This window comes from Eschrichtius robustus, chromosome 13 (genome assembly GCF_028021215.1).
Source record: "Eschrichtius robustus isolate mEscRob2 chromosome 13, mEscRob2.pri, whole genome shotgun sequence".
Classification (NCBI taxonomy): Eukaryota; Metazoa; Chordata; class Mammalia; order Artiodactyla; family Eschrichtiidae; genus Eschrichtius; species Eschrichtius robustus.
Window position 1 is genome coordinate 20,888,453 of NC_090836.1, and position 17,499 is coordinate 20,905,951.

Genomic DNA, 17,499 nt, shown 5'->3' on the forward strand with positions numbered 1-17,499 from the left:
CAACAAAGAAAAGATTGATAAATTGGACTTCATCAAAATTTAAAACTTTTGTGCTTCAAAGGACACCATGAAGAAAGTGAAAAGACAACCCAAAGGGGAGAAAATATTTACAAATCCTATATCTGATAAGTAATTAGTATACAGAACACATAAAGTACTCTGACAATTCAAGAAACAAAGAAAAACAATTAAAAAACAGGCAATAGATTTAAATGAACATTTCTCCAAGTAAGATATACAAATGACCAATGAAAAGATGTTCAACATCATTAGGCATTAGTGAAATGTAAATCAAAACTTCAAGGAGATAACACCTCACACACACTAGGGTGGCTTATAACCAGTAAAACAGTGTTGGAAATGATTTAGAGAAATTGGAACTCTCATACATTGCTGGTGGGAATGTAAAATGGCATAGCCATTTTGGAAAACAGTTTGGCAGGTCCTTAAAAGGTTAAACAAAGAATTACCATATGACTGAGGCTAAGAGATTTCACTGCTAAGAGAAAGGAAAATATATGCCCATACAAAAACTTGTACATGAAGGTTTATAGCAACATTATTCATAATAAACAAAAAATGGAAACAATCCAAATGCCCATCAGTTTTTGAGTGGAATAACAAAATGTATATCCATATAACGGAATATTTTTCAGCCATAAAGAGGAATGAAGTACTGATACATGCAACAACATGGACGAATCTTGAAAATATTGTGCTAAAAAAAAAAAAAAACTAACTGGAAAAAAAATACAGTGCTAAATGAAAGAATCCAGACACAAAATGCCACATATTGTATGATTCCATTTACCTGAAAAGTCCAGAATAGGAAAATCCATAGAGATAGAAAGTAAATCAGTAGTTTTCAGGAGCTGGAAGAGAAGGGGAAATGGGCAATGTCTTCTAATGGGTATGAGGTTTCCTTTTGAAGTGATGAAATCTTCTCTAATCAGACAGTGATGATAGTTTGTGAATATAATAAAAATCACTGAATTGTACATTTTAAAAAGGTGAATTTTATGGTATGTGAATTATATTTCAATTTTAAAAAAACTTAGAGAGATTGATGAACTTTCTTTTTTTTAAACATCTTTATTGGAGTATAATTGCTTTACAATGGAGTGTTAGTTTCTGCTGTATAACAAAGTGAATCAGCTATACGTATACATATATCCCCATATCTCCTCTCTCTGTGTCTCCCTCCCACCCTCCTTATCCCACCCCTCTAGGTGGACACAAAGCACAGAACTGATCTCCCTGTGCTATGCGGCTGCTTCCCACTAGCTATTTTACATTTGGTAGTGTATATATGTCCATGCCACTCTCTCACTTCATCTCAGCTTCCCCCTCCCTGTGTCCTCAAGTCCATTCTGTACATCAGCATCTTTATTCTTGTCCTTTCCCTAGGTTCTTCAGAACCATTTTTTTTTAATATTCCATATATATGTGTTAGCATACAGTATTTGTTTTTCTCTTTCTGACTTACTTTACTCTGTATGACAGTTTCTAGGTCCATCCACCTCACTACAAATAACTCAATTTCATTTCTTTTTATGGCCGAGTAATATTCCATTGTATATATGTGCCACATCTTCTTTATCCATTCACCTGTCGATGGACACTTAGGCTGCTTCCATATCCTGGCTATTGTAAATAGGGCTGCAATGAACATTGTGGGACATGACTCTTTTTGAATTATGGTTTTCTCAGGGTATATGCCCAGTAGTGGGATTGCTGGGTCGTATGGTAGTTCTATTTTTAGTTTTTTAAGGAACCTCCATACTGTTCTCCATAGTGGCTGTATCAATTTACATTCCTACCAACAGTGCAACAGGGTTCCCTTCTCTCCACATCCTCCTCAGCATTTATTGCTTGTAGATTTTTTGATGATGGCCATTCTGACCAGTGTAAGGTGATACCTCATTGTAGTTTTGATTTGCATTTCTCTAATGATTAGTGATGTTGAGCATCCTTTCATGTGTTTTTTGGCAATCTGTATATCTTCTTTGGAGAAATGTCTGTTTAGGTCTTCTGACCATTTTTGGATTGGGTTGTTTGTTTTTTTGATATTGAGCTGCATGAGCTGCTTGTAAGTTTAGGAGATTAATCCTTTGTCAGTTGCTTCATTTGCAAATATTTTCTCCCATTCTGAGGGCTGTCTTTTCGTCTTGTTTATGGTTTCCTTTGCTGTGCAAAAGCTTCTAAGTTTCATTAGGTCCCATTTGTTTATTTTTGTGTTTATTTCCATTTCTCTAGGAGGTGGGTCAAAAAGGATCTTGCTGTGATTTACATCATAGAGTGTTCTGCCTATGTTTTCCTCTAAGAGTTTTATAGTGTCTGGCCTTATATTTAGGTCTTTAATCTATTTTGAGTTTATTTTTGTGTATGGTGTTAGGGAGTATTCTAATTTCATTCTTTTACATGTAGCTGCCCAGTATTCCCAGCACCACTTATTGAAGAGGCTGTCTTTTCTCCATTGTATATTCTTTTCTCCTTTATCAAAACTACGGTGACCATATGTGCGTGGGTTTATCTCTGGGGTTTCTATCCTGTTCCATTGAACTATGTTTCTGTTTTTGTGCCAGTACCATACTGTCTTGATTACTGTAGCTTTGTAGTATAGTTTGAAGTCAGGGAGTCTGATTCCTCCAGCTCCATTTTTCTTTCTCAAGACTGCTTTGGCTATTCAGGGTCTTTTGTGTTTCCATACAAATTGTGAAATTTTTTGTTCTAGTTCTGTGAAAAATGACACTGGTAGTTTGATAGGGATTGCATTGAATCTGTAGATTGCTTGGGTAGTAGAGTCATTTTCACAATGTTGATTCTTCCAATCCAAGAACATGGTATATTTCTCCATCTGTTTGTATCATCTTTAATTTCTTTCATCAGTATCTTATAGTTTTCTGCATACAGGTCTTTTGTCTCCTTAGGTAGGTTTATTCCTAGGTATTTTATTCTTTTTGTTGCAGTGGAAAAGGAGAGTGTTTCCTTAATTTCTCTTTCAGATTTTTCATCATTAGTGTATAGGAATGCAAGCGATTTCTGTGCATTAACTTTGTATTGTGCTGCTGTACCAGATTAATTGATTAGCATCTTTAGGATTCTCTATGTATAGTATCATGTCATCTGCAAACACTGACAACTTTACTTCTTCTTTTCTGATTTGGTTTCCTTTTATTTCTTTTTCTTCTCTGATTGCTGTGTCTAAAGCTTCCAAAACTATGTTTAAATAATAGTGGTGAGAGTGGACAACCTTGTCTTGTTCCTGATCTTAGAGGAAGTGGTTTCAGTTTTTCACCATTGAGAATGATGTTGGCTGTGGGTTTGTCATATATGGCCTTTATTATGTTGAGGTAAGTTCCCTCTATGCCTATTTCTGGAGGGTTTTTATCATAAATGGGTGTTGAATTTTGTCGAAAGCTTTTTCTGCATCTACTGAGATGATCATATGGTTTTTCTTCTTCAATTTGTTAATATGGTGTATCACATTGATTGATTTGCGTATACTGAAGAATCCTTGCATTCCTGGGATAAACCCCACTTGATCATGGTGTATGATCCTTTTAATGTGCTGTTGGATTCTGTTTGCTAGTATTTTGTTGAGGATTTTTGCATCTATGTTCATTAGTGTTATTGGCCTGTAGTTTTCTTTCTTTGCAACATCTTTGTCAAGTTTTGGTATCAGGGTGATGGTGGCCTCGTAGAATGAGTTTGGGAGTGTTCCTCCCTCTGCTATATTTTGGAAGAATTTGAGAAGGATAGGTGTTAGCTCTTCTCTAAATGTTGGATAGAATTTACCTGTGTAGCCATCTGGTCCTGGGCTTTTGTTTGTTGGAAGATTTTTAATCACAGTTTCAATTTCAGTGCTCGTGATTGGTCTGTTTATATATTTCTTCCTGGTTCAGTGTCAGAAGTTGTGCTTTTCTAAGAATTTGTCCATTTCTTCCAGGTTGTCCATTTTATTAGCATATAGTTGCTTGTAGTAATCTCTCATGATCCTTTGTATTTCTGCAGTGTCAGTTGTTACTTCTCCTTTTTCATTTCTAATTCTCTTGATTTGAGTCTTCTCCCTTTTTTTCTTGATGAGTCTGGCTAATGGTTTATCATCAATTTTGTTTATCTTCTCAAAGAACCAGCTTTTAGTTTTATTGATGTTTGCTATTGTTTCCTTCATTTCTTTTTCATTTATTTCTGATCTGATCTTTATGATTTCATTCCTTCTGCTAACTTTGGGGGTTTTTTTGTTCTCCTTTCTCTAATTGATTTAGGTGTAAGGTTAGGTTGTTTATTTGAGATGTTTCTTGTTTCTTGAGGTAGGATTGTATTGCTATAAACTTCCCTCTTAGAACTGCTTTTGCTGCATCCCATAGATTTTGGGTCGCCATGTGTTTTCATTGTCATTTGTTTCTAGGAATTTTATGATTTCCTCTTTGATTTCTGCAGTGATGTCTTGGTTATTTAGTAGTGTATTGTTTAGCCTCCATGTGTTTGTATTTTTTACAAATTTTTTCCTGTAATTGATATCTAGTCTCATAGGGTTGTGGTCAGAAAAGATACTTGATATGATTTCGATTTTCTTAAATTTACCAAGGCTTGATTTATGACCCAAGATATGATCTATCCTGGAGAATGTTCCATGAGCACTTGAGACGAAAGTGTATTCTGCTGTTTTTGAATGGAATGTCCTATAAATATCAATTAAGTCCATCTTGTTTAATGTATCATTTAAAGTTTGTGTTTCCTTATTTATTTTCATTTTGGATGATCTGTCCATTGGTGAAAGTGGGGTCCCCTACTATGATTGTGTTACTGTCAATTTCCCCTTTTATGGCTGTTAGCATTTGCATTATGTATTGAGGTGCTCCTATATTGTGTGCATAAATATTTATAGTTGTTTTCTCTTCTTCTTGGATTGATCCGTTGGTCATTATGTAGTGTCCTTCTTTGTCTCTTGTAATAGTCTTTATTTAAAGTCTATTTTGCCTGATATGAGAATTGCTACTCAAGCTTTCTGTTGATTTCCATTTGCATGGAATATCTTTTTCCATCCCCTCACTTTCAGTCTGTATGTGTCCCTAGGTCTGAAGTGGGTTTCTTGTAGATAGCAGATATATGGGTCTTATTTTTGTATCCATTCAGCCAGTCTATGTCTTTTGGTTGGAGCATTTAATCCCTTTACATTTAAGGCAATTATCGAGATGTGTGTGCCTATTACTATTTTCTTAATTGTTTTGGGTTTGTTATTGTAGATCTTTTCCTTCTCTTGTGTCTCCTGCGTAGAGAAGTTCCTTTAGCATTTGTTTTAACGCTGGTTTGGTGGTGCAGAATTCTCTTAAATTTGCTTGTCTGTAAAGCTTTTACTTTCTCCATCGAATCTAAGTGAGATCCTTGCTGGGTAGAGTAATCTTGGTTGTAGGTTTTTCCCTTTCATCACTTTAAATATTCCTGCCACTCCCTTCTGGCTTGTAGATCAGCTGTTAACCTTATGGGGATTCCCTTGTATGTTAATTGTTGCTTTTCCCTTGCTGGTTTTAATATTTTTTCTTTATTTAATTTTTGATAGTTTGATTAAAATATATCTTGGTTGCTTCTCCTTGGATTTATCCTGTATGGGACCCTCTGCACTTCCTGGACTTGATTGACTATTTCCTTTCCCATATTAGGGAAGTTTTCAACTATCATCTCTTCAAATATTTTCTCAGTCCCTTTCTTTTTCTCCTCTTATTCTGGGACCCCTATAATTTGAATGTTGGTGCATTTAATGTTGTCCCAGAAGTCTCTGAGACTGTCTTCAATTCTTTTCACTCTTTTTTCTTCATTCTGCTCTGCAGTAGTTATTTCCACTATTTTATCTTCCAGGTCACTTATCCATTCTTCTGCCTCAGTTATTCTGCTATTGACTCCTTCTAGAGAATTTTTAATTTGATTTATTGTGTTGTTCATCATTGTTTGTTTGCTCTTTAGTTCTTCTAGGTCCTTGTGAAACGTTTCTTGTATTTTCTCCATTCTATTTCCAAGATTTTGGATCATCTTTACTATCATTACTCTGAGTTCTTTTTCAGACAGACTGCCTATTTCCTCTTCATTTGTTTGGTCTGGTGGGTTTTTACCTTGCTCCTTCATCTGCTGTGTATTTCTCTGTCTTCTCATTTTGCTTAACTTACTGTGTTTGGGGTCTCCTTTTCGCAGGCTGCAGGTTCTTAGTTTCTGTTGTTTTTGGTGTCTTCCCACAGTGGGTAAGGTTGGTTCAGTGGGTTGTGTAGGTTTCTTGGTGGAGGGGACTGGTGCCTGTGTTCTGATGGATGAGGCTGGATCTTGTATTTCTGGTGGGCAGAACTGCATCCGGTGGTGTGCTTTGGGGTGTCTGTGAACTTATTATGATTTTAGGCAGCCTCTCTGCTAATGGGTGGTGTTATGTTCCTGTCTTGCTAGTTGTTTGGCATAGGGTGTCCAGCACTGTAGCTTTCTTGTTGTTGAGTGGAACAGGGTCTTAGCGTTGAGACGGAGATCCCTGGGAGAGCTCTCGCTGATTGATATTATGTTGGGCCGGGAGGTCTCTTGTGGTCCAATGTCCTGAACTCGGTTCTCCCACCTAAGAGGCTCAGGCCTGACACCCGGCCGGAGCACCAAGACCCTGTCAGCCACACGGCTGCTAGTGTTGGAGGGTCTCCTGCAGAGGCAGGGGGTGACTGTGGCTCACTGTGGGGACAAGGACACTGGCACCAGAAGTTCTGAGAAGTCTGAAGAACTTTCTTAACTGAGCAAAACTGGCAAATAAAAAAGTTTTGGTTAAATTTGTTTTATCAGCCAGATGCTCCTTAAATCTTACTCCATTGTTCACTCTGTCTCTGATCTCCATCCCATTTTTCAAGCCATTGGCATCCTACTCGTAAGCAATAAGGAGTATGTGATGGATGCATGTCCAAGATGGGGAGAAGATATCTGTTTCCTCCTGTTGGTAATGTTTAAGTAATGATGATAATCTGTAATTTTGATGATTTTATATTGTATCATGTTCAAAAAATTGTGTGAAAGTAGCTTCTTCAAAAAAGTCATGGACTGAGACTTCTTCTGCTAGTCATGGGACCAGATCTACTTTCCCATCATGAGCAACTATGGACAAATCTATGCAACAACAGTTTTCAGATGTTGTACAGCAGGCAAGTCAGGACTGTGATTCTTGGGGGCAGGGAAAGAAATGAAATGAGCCCAGTGATTGCCTTGGCTTTCTGCCTAGAGATACTTTCTGGACAATGATGCAGGAAGAGCAAATCCAAACAGAGCACAGTAGACTTGCTGAGCTGAGAATACAGACATAAATTTGAGGAGGCCAAGGTAACCAGTATTTGTGAATCATAGACTCAGAGAGTAAAAGAAGGTAGGCAGAGAAATAGTTGGAGAAATCTTTGGGGGCAGGGTGGGAGGGAGTCTCCTTGAGTCTCTTGATGAAAATATGCTATGGTTGTTTAGGGTGAAACTCCATGAGGCTAGGAGAATTTAAAAAACTAAACAATTCTCAGAGCTCAAAGAGGGTTGAAGTCTGGGACTTTTGGAAATCTCAGATAGCTCATGCCTTAGTAGTAAGAATATTCTAGCTCTAGAGAATAGGCAACTCTAAAATCAGAGAAAGATTAAATCCTGAACAAGAGACTTTAACTGCTTGATAGAATAAAGTCCAACACACTTTTAAGGAAGAAACAAAATCTAGAAGCTCAACAATGTAAAATTCAAAATATCTAGTACCCCCCACCAAAGTTTTAGCTATATGAAGAAACAGGAAAATGTGACCCATAACCAGAAGAAAAATTAGTCAGTAAAAACATTCCTAGAACTGGCCAACATGATGAAATTAATAAAGATGTTTAAAAACCTATGCTAAATATGTTACAGAATTTAAAAGAAACAGAAATGGATGATATCAAAAGAATGAAATAAAACATCCAGAGGTGAAAAATATGGTATCTGAAATTAAAAAGTTGCCAGCAAAAATTTAACTGCAGATTAGGTACAACAGAACAAGAAGTGGGTGAGCCAGAAGACATACCAACAGAAAAATTTCAAAATGAAACATGAAAAGAAAAAAGGCTGAAAAAAAAAATGAACAGAGTCTCTGTGACCTATAGGATGAGAGCAAGTGGCCTAACACATGTGCAATGGAATTTCAGAAGAAGTGTGTGTGTTAAGGGGAAGGAGCAGAAAAATATGTGGATAAATAATGGCCAAAATTTTGTCAAGTTCAGTGAAAACTATAAAATCACATATGTGGGAAGTATAAAGAGCCCCAGACATTACAAATGCACAAGAAATCTAACCAAGGCACATCATAATCAAATAGCTGAAATCCAGGAATAAAGAGAAAAATTTAGATGCAGCTAAAAAGACACACTGTTTCTGTCCTCTAACATAAAAGGAGTCTGAAAAAGGAATAAAGGTAAGATTGACCATGGATTTCTTGGCAGAACTTTGTAAGCCAGAAAACAATGAAAAAACATCTTTAAAGTGCTGAAAAGAAAACAGCAACCAAAAGTCTTCCCTCCTAGCATTCTACATCCAGTGAAATTATTCTTTAAAAAAATGAAGGCAAAATAAAAATGTTTTTAAAAAAGCAAAACCTGAAAGGATCTGTCATTAATAGACTTGCACTACCAGAAATGTTTTTTTTCTTCCAACATCCTGTATATTTTATTTATTGTCTGTCTTCCTCATGAGAATATCAGGGCAGGGATTTACAAGAAATGTTTTAAGGTAGTTCTTTAAGTGGAAGGAAAATACCACCACATGGAAACTTATCTACACAAGGAATGAAGAGTGTTGTAAGTAATAAATATGTGGGTAAAAGTAAAAAAAAATACTTGACCTGATACTGTTCTATACCTTGGTTGTGGTGAAGGTTACATGAAAGCAAAAGTTTGGTGAAACTCATCAGCTTGGTGCTTTGTGACCACCTAGAGGGGTGGGATAGGGAGGGTGGGAGGGAGACGCAAGAGGGAGGGGATATGGGGATATATGTATACGTATAGCTGATTCACTTTGTTATACAGCAGAAACTAACACACCATTGTAAAGCAATTATACTCCAATAAAGATGTTAAAAAAAAAAGAATGTAAACGATTTTTAAGTGTTCCAGTGTCTTTATTCCTTGGATATGTGATAATCATTTAAAGTTATGTCTCTGGGCTTCTACTTTCTACTGGCTTTCAAATAGGTGATCACAAAATTGTATCTAGTAGTTACAGTTGCAGCATCTCTACTTACCTTCCATGCTCAAACAACCCAGCCATGTAGGCATTCTCAGCCTTAGGATCTGTTACTACTTTGGGCTCCTAACTTCTAAAAATTATACTGGTTTTATCCCAGTCTCTACAAAAAGAAAATGTATTATGTTGTGAATTGATTTGTTCTGTGGAAATATAACTTCAAAAATACTATGAAATATTATTAATACTATGAAAAATGTATATATACTTAGGGTCAGGGACTCCAGAATTGGGTACTTTGCATTTTCACCCTTTATTTACCTTATTATTTTTCCTAAAAGATTTGATCCCAGACTTGAAAATGGAAACAAAACATTTAGGGGAGAGAAAGAAGTATTGATGAGTTTCTGTTATGTAACATTCTGGGCTACTCTTCGTTGATGTGCACGTGCTTCTCATTGTGGTGGCTTCTCTTGTTGCGGAGCAGGGGAGCTAGGTGCACAGGTTTCAGTAGTTGTGGCACGGGAGCTCAGTAGTTGTGGCTCGTGGGCTCTAGAATGCAGGCTCAGTAGTTGTGGCGCATGGGCTTAGTTGCTCCACGGCATGTGGGATCTTCCCAGACCAGGGCTCGAACCCGTGTCCCCTGCATTGCCAGGCAGATTCTTAACCACTGAGCCACCAGGAAAGTCTCCTAACATTTTTTGTTGAGTGAACTTATATCTCAAACACCGAAGAACAAATGAGAAGTGTAAAAAAAATAGCACTGACTCTACCAACTCCCACTACAGTTTTCTGTCTTTAAACACTTTTTTAAAGTTCACTATAAATTGCTTGACAATGGCATTCACAGCTGTGGTAAGGGGATGGGAAGTGGATTTCTGTTGCCAAGTTTCCTGAGTGGTGTCTGTAGCAGTCCTTTCTAACTCTGTGGTTACACCCAACGCAGCATAGATAGTCCCCAGGAACTGCAAATTCTTTCCTTTCTGCAAATTTACAGTGGCAGCCAAGGAAAACAGAAATCACTGTGACTTGATGGGAAGGAGACAATTGCCAACTGTAAGATGGCAGTGGAAAGACATACTTTTTCAAAAGAAATAGATCTAACTTGTCAGGAAGGCATGCACCTGTATGAAAATTCATGAAGCAAGGTGTAGAAATATGGTGGAGATCATTTGGCCATTGATGATAAAGGAGAGAGAAACAGAACTGATATCGTCATGGAAGTAAACTTCACACTAAATGGCCAGAGACTGGAGATGCATGGTGTTTTCTGAAGGCAGCCAATACCACTGACAAAGCAACAGAATCCAGGAGGGATGGGGGAAGGGCTGGGGCTTTATCTAGACAGCTATGAAAGTTTTATTCTGCTAAAAACATGTATCGGATCAATTCTTGCCTTGCTTTCCTAGTAGTTACATGTCTCAGATGGTTGAGGAAGCAATAAGGAGACCTATAACTCAATCTCATTATGAATTTCAGGGAAGGAATAGATGGTGATATGTCAGTGCCACGAAACTTGTGAGACCATCACCCTGATATCTTGGAGATTTGTAAGAGTGAGGGGTGGAAATTTTGGGAAGAGTCAGAAACACACCCTGGCCTTCAGGAAAATAGATCTCAAAGAAACCAGACAGAAATAGTTAACATTTTTTAAAAGGAACGTAGCTCAAGAGGGAAGGGCAGTTCTAAAAAGGGGTCGGGGGTGGTGGTGGTGGGGGAGAAAGTTTAACTATCCAGTTATTACTTCCAATATATAAAAGAGTTTTCAAAAACTTTTGGGCTTTAAAGAAATAAAAAGTATTCATTTGTTGGATAGTGAACTCCCCAATCACTGGAAATAGTAAACAAATTCTACCCAATTGCCTCAATAATGGAACCAAGGGGATTCCTATATTACATGCGAATTTCGACTAGAACGGGGTTCTTTAAACTTTTTTTTTTATGTGTACCTTGATTTCTTTGGCAGTTTGGAGAAGCCAATGGATCCATTCTCCTAATAATGATTTTAAATGCAGAGGATTGCAAAAGAAACCAATGATATTGAGAGACAGTTACCAACATTTAAAAAGCAAATTTGTGATATAATAAATTAATAAATGTGTGTCTTCCTTAATGCATTAAATAATAAGATCTAGCAGCAGGTCTAATGACTATTGTAATTTTGAATAGCAGTGAGTGTAAATGATATTTCAAGATACCTGCAACAAATTTGATGTGTCATGTGAAAATATATCAGCCACAGGTACTATTGAGGTTTGTTACCTAAATTCATAATTTAAGGAAATGCTACAGTACAGTTAGACATTTGTGTAAATAAAGATGTAATTTTTTTCCCATCCAAATTCATACATCCCTTGAATTCTATTCAGGGAATGACTGAATCCTATCTAAGGAGCATGAGATCCTATGGAAGTGATGGCATATAAAATTTCACCAGATCTCTGTTTCCTAGAGATTAAAGCCCAAACTTTCTAGAATTGCATAAAAAGCCTTCAATGTGGCATTGGAGGGATAGGACCCAGAGCCAATTTGCCTGGATTCAAATCTCTATTCGGTCACTTACCAGCTTTGTGATCTAGGGCAAACGACTTAAAATCTCAGTGCTTCAATTTTCCACATCTGCAAAATGGGTAATAATAGTATATAGAGCATTGTCTGAAACTTGAAAGAAATAATTCTTGTATATAATAATTATTTATTACTAATACCTAGCTAATTTCATTTCTTACTTTACTTACCCTCTGTCTCCAAACTGTGCTCAGACATGCTAAGCTAATTGCCATTTCACAAGAATACCAGTAATGTTTCACCCCTGTGTGCCCTTACTCATAGCACTTCTTCTGCCTGAAGAATCTGTCCTAAATATCTTGCAGCCCTCCCCGTTCTTTTTTTCTACTTTTCTCCTTCAGACTCCGCCAAGCCAGCATGGCAATACGTCTATGAAGCCATTTTATCTCATCCAGAGCAGATTCACTGATTCCTACTTTTAGCCCTATAAACACTTCTTCCAACCACCAAATTCCAATATGTATTGACTCTGGCACTGTTAGGCATAATACACTTGTGTATGTATATCATAGCAAATGTTGCCCTTATGTCCTTTCATGACTTTTTCATCCCAACAAACGTAAGTTTCTTAAGGATAAGTCCCATGATTTGATAATGAAGCCCATGTGATAAGCCTAAAGCCAGGTGTACTTCTGATGAATAAATGAATAAATGGATGGATGGATGAATAGATGAATGCATGGTATAGATGTAATCCAGGATTTTCAAGTATTCGTATGAAGACAGAGGTCGAATAGCTATGCTAACGGAAAACAAAAAACATTATTTAATCTCTCCAGTGATTTGCTTGTAACTGTAATCCTTGCCCTTCCTTGCTCAGGAATTGCCATGCAGATATATGTCTTCTTGACACGTTAGAACAATTTCTAACTTACTGGGTTTCTGTAGAAATCAAATGATATAATGCTTTATGAAATGTAACTATGCATATGTAAATAATTAAACTGTGAATTTAATATGTTCTCTCAAAGTATTTCCCCTCCCGCTACCTTTCCTGGCACTGTCTTTCCCCCAACACTGCCCATCTGGTCAGAGTGTCACAGCCCTTCTCTGGATCAGTAAACATCCACACATCACTGGCTTCCTGAGGTCACTGAGCATTGGTTACTCAGAAAAGAGTGGATGGGGGTGACTAGGTATCACTTTTATCCTTTTCCCTGACACAGAGGTAAGTTCCGAGTCTAGCTTTGAAGTCAGGCCCCTTGGGTTCTAAAGTTGAATTAAGTTCAAACCCTGAACAAGTTACTCCAACCTTTAAGCCTTGATTTTCTGACTATTTCCACTTCTTCACCTCCTATTTCTCTCTAATCAAACTTTAGTCTCTTCGGCTCCCATGTCGTTCCGTGGTCATTCTCTGCTATTATCTTATTCAACATTTCAGCATCAACAGACACAAGAAATCACGTTTTCCTCCTTGAAACAGTTTCTCCTCTTGGCTTCCTGTGACTCCACTCCCTCCTAATACCCTACCTGTCTTCCTGGCCATTCCCTTTTAATTTCCTCTGCTGGATATTTTCTCTCTACCTAACCTTTAAATCTTGGAGTGACAACTCAGGCCTGAATTCTCTTTTCTTCTTTTTCTGTGTCTAAGAATATCTCATTCAGTCCCAAGACTTTAAATACCACCTGTAAATTAAAATGCTAATAACTCCCAAGTTTATATGTCCAACCCTGGCTACTCTCCTGAGTATTAGACTCGTAGCCAACTTGGCATCTTTATTGGATGTCTAAAAGGCATGCCAAGCAAAACTCTGGATTTCCCTCAACTCAATCCTAAATAAGAAAGAAAGACACACCAGAAAACCCCACTCTTCCCCCTACTCATCCTCATCTCAATCATGACACAACCTAACTGCTAAGCTAAAAACTATGAATCATCTTTCATTTCTCTTCCCATCACCCCCACCCACATTCATCCTACTACCTAATAGTTCTACTCTCAAAACTTCTCTTTTATCTGTCCTGAAGACTGAATGACTTTCACTTCTACCACTAGCATCTGAGCCACTACCATCTTTCTTCGGGACTATTCAACATGTCTATTTACAATCTTGGACCCCCGCGATCCATTCTCTATGGTGATCTTTTAAAATGATAAATCAGACCATGCCACTCTTTTATTCTGACTCTCAGAATATAAGCCAAACCCCTTCCCATTGCCTACACGGCTTTATAGGTGCTGGCACCCAGCTATGCTCTCACCCCCCTAATCTAATACTCTCGCCTTTGTTCACTGTGGTCCAGCCACATTAGTGTTCTACCTGTTTCTCTTGGATTATTTACATTTCCAAGCCTTTATTAGCACTGTTTCCTTTTTCTAGAATGTTCTTCTCCCAGATATTTATATGTCTAACTTTTCTATCATTTAAGTCTGAACTTAAAAATCATTACCTCAAAGAAGTCTTCTCTCACCACTCTATTTAATGTCCATCTTTATTGCACAATCCTATTTTATTTCCCTTATGCCACTTATTACTATCTGAAATGATCTTATTTGTCTCCTTGTTTGTTATCTGTGTCCTTGTCTAGACTTTAATCTCAGTCAGACCCATGTCTTGTTAAACACTAGAACGCTACCTCACATATAGTAGACACTCAGGGCATATTGTTTGAATAACTAATTGACGGAATGAATGAATGGCTGAATTTTGTTACAGTGTAGGAGTTGTTATGAGGACTAACTGAGATGGTACATGTAAATTGCTTAGCAGGATGTCTACCACATTGTAAGCACTCAAAAATACTCAATAACAAAGCAAAAAAGTTAGCTTTTATTGGTTTAAGTTTTATTTTTACACCTAGATTTTTTTGGTGGGGTTGGGGGGAATGTAGAAACCTAAAGGTATAAGTTTGAAAATAAGTAACTTTTGGAGTAAGGTAAAAGACCATGTTGGAAAGGGATGCAAAAAGAAGAAAAACAGTGAGACAAGATAGGGAGTTCCCAAGGCACTGGTCTAGGAGATTAATTCTAGGGTAAAAAGACATTGGAAGCAAGGTACACAGGGACCTCTTAAGGGACCTGAGTTACTGAAGACAAATCTGCCAACTTTTTAATTTTCCTAATAATCAGTTCTTCATTTCCCATCACTTTTTAAACAAACGCAAAATAATTTTAATCCAGTTCTCCAACTATGGCTTCAGAAAAGACATCGCTTTTCTCACAGAGAGCTATCTTTGGTGGAGAGAAAGGGATGGGGGAGGATGGAGACCCAGAGAAAGGAGAACATCTATCTTTGATGCCATCAAACCCAGTGTTTCACTCTCTGGGAGTGTGCTTTAAAATGTTCTTTCTACAGACTTGTGGTTGCCAAGGGGAAGGGGGTTGGGGGAGGGAAGGAGTGGGAGTTTGGGGTTAGCAGATGTAAGCTACTGTATACAGAATGGATAAACAACAAGGTCCTACTGTATAGCACAGGGATCTATATTCAATATCCTATGAGAAACCATAATGGAAAAGAATATAAAAAAAGAAGATATCTATATATGTATAACTGAATCACTTTACTGTACAGCAGAAATTAACACAACATTGTAAATCAACTATACTTCAGTAAAACAATAAAAAAAATTAAAATGTTTTTTCTAGTGTGGCTTGCACCTGTCCAGGCCACATATGTGACTAAGCATACAGTGGTGGACACAGTGACCTTTCGCTACACTTTCCTGACCATGTTTGAAAATAGCTTGGAGCAGTGTCCAAGCTGGTGGCCACCACTCATGGGAGTCCCATTCAAGCAGAAACATGTGGGAGGTGTGAGAAGGGGATATGTTTTTCTTATTAATTGCCATGAATCAGGCCACCGGGAGTCATGAATGGGAGAGCTGGGGTTAGTACAGTATGAAGGAAAGCAAAGTTTATTCAGGCATCCATTGTGCCTATATTTGTCACAGAAATAATTAACATGCATTTTGCAATCAATCTATGAAAACTCAAGACGTATTAAAGTCCCGGTAACAATATAACTAAAACTGTTGAGAATTAGATCTCTCCCACTGAAATCTGTCACATATGCATTCTGCCCACATAGAGAACTGCACTCAAGACTGGATTCAATTGTATGCAGCTTCAGCTGGCTTTATGTTAAAATGCTGGGAGGTTCAGGTGAGATGCTATCTGAACCTTGTAAGTCTGAAAATATCGCAGCAACACAATGTTCCAAAAAGTTACCTTATGCTAATACTCTAAATTCAAGGAAATGTTGCTACAAAGCTAAACCAAGTGGGTTGGAAAAGGGAAACAGTGTAGAGAAAAGATTAATCTTTTGACTCAAGACATATGAGAGTTCAGAATCCCTCTCTGCTGAGTGGCTTTGGGAAAGGTGCTGAATTAGCACAGTGCCTGGTACCTAGTAGGGATACTGTAAATGTCTGCTGATTGAAAGAACTGCTTTGAAGTTCAGTGAACCTATTTATAAAATGGGGATAAAAAAATCTACCCTACAGGATTATCCTGAACATTAAAGGCAGTGTGGATAAGCTGTCCAGCTCCCAAAATACATACTCAGTACATTGTTATAATTTTCCTTTACCCTCCTAGCAATTGTCTCCCTGTGATATATCCTTCTACTACTTTGTCCCTTAGGATTGGCAGGCCCTGCTATTTGGATTCTTTCGTCTCTTCTGAAGGATTTCGTAGGATAGAAGAGAAGAGCTTCAATATCAAAGAAACAAACACCCCAATCCAAAAATGGGCAGAAGACCTAAATAGACATTTCTCCAAAGAAGACATACAGACGGCCACGAAGCACATGAAAAGATGCTCAACATCACTAATTATTAGAGAAATGCAAATCAAAACTACAATGAGGTATCACCTCACTCCTGTTAGAATGGGCATCATCAGAAAATCTACAAACAACAAATGCTGGAGAGGGTGTGGAGAAAAGGGAACCCTCTTGCACTGTTGGTGGGAATGTAAATTGATACAGCCACTATGGAGAACAATATGGAGGTTCCTTAAAAAACTAAAAATAGAATTACCATATGACCCAGCAATCCCACTACTGGGCATATACCCAGAGAAAACCGTAATTCAAAAAGACACATGCACCCGAATGTTCATTGCAGCACTATTTACAATAGCCAGGTCATGGAAGCAACCTAAATGCCCATCAGCAGACGAATGGATAAAGAAGTTGTGGTACATATATACAATGGAATATTACTCAGCCATAAAAAGGAATGAAACAGAGTCATTTGTTGAGACGTGGATGGATCTAGAGACAGTCATACAGAGTGAAGTAAGTCAGAAAGAGAAAAACAAATATCGTATATTAATGCACGTATGTGGAACCTAGAAAAATGGTACAGATGAGCCAGTTTGCAGGGCAGAAGTTGAGACACAGATGTAGAGAATGGACATATGGACACCAAGGGGGGAAAACTGCGGTGGGGTGGGGATGGTGGTGTGCTGAATTGGGCGATTGGGATTGACATGTATACACTGATGTGTATAAAATTGATGCCTAATAAGAACCTGCAGTATAAAAAAACAAACAAAACAACTAATACTAAACTTTTATTGGGTTATTTGTATGGAAATATGTTAATATAAATGTTTCAGACATTACATGAAATTTCTAAAAATCTTATATTTGTATTTGTATGGAAATATGTATGGAAATATGTTAATATAAATGTTTCAGACATTACATGAAATTTCTAAAAATCTTATATTTGTATTTGTATGGAAATATGTTAATATAAATGTTTCAGACATTACATGAAATTTCT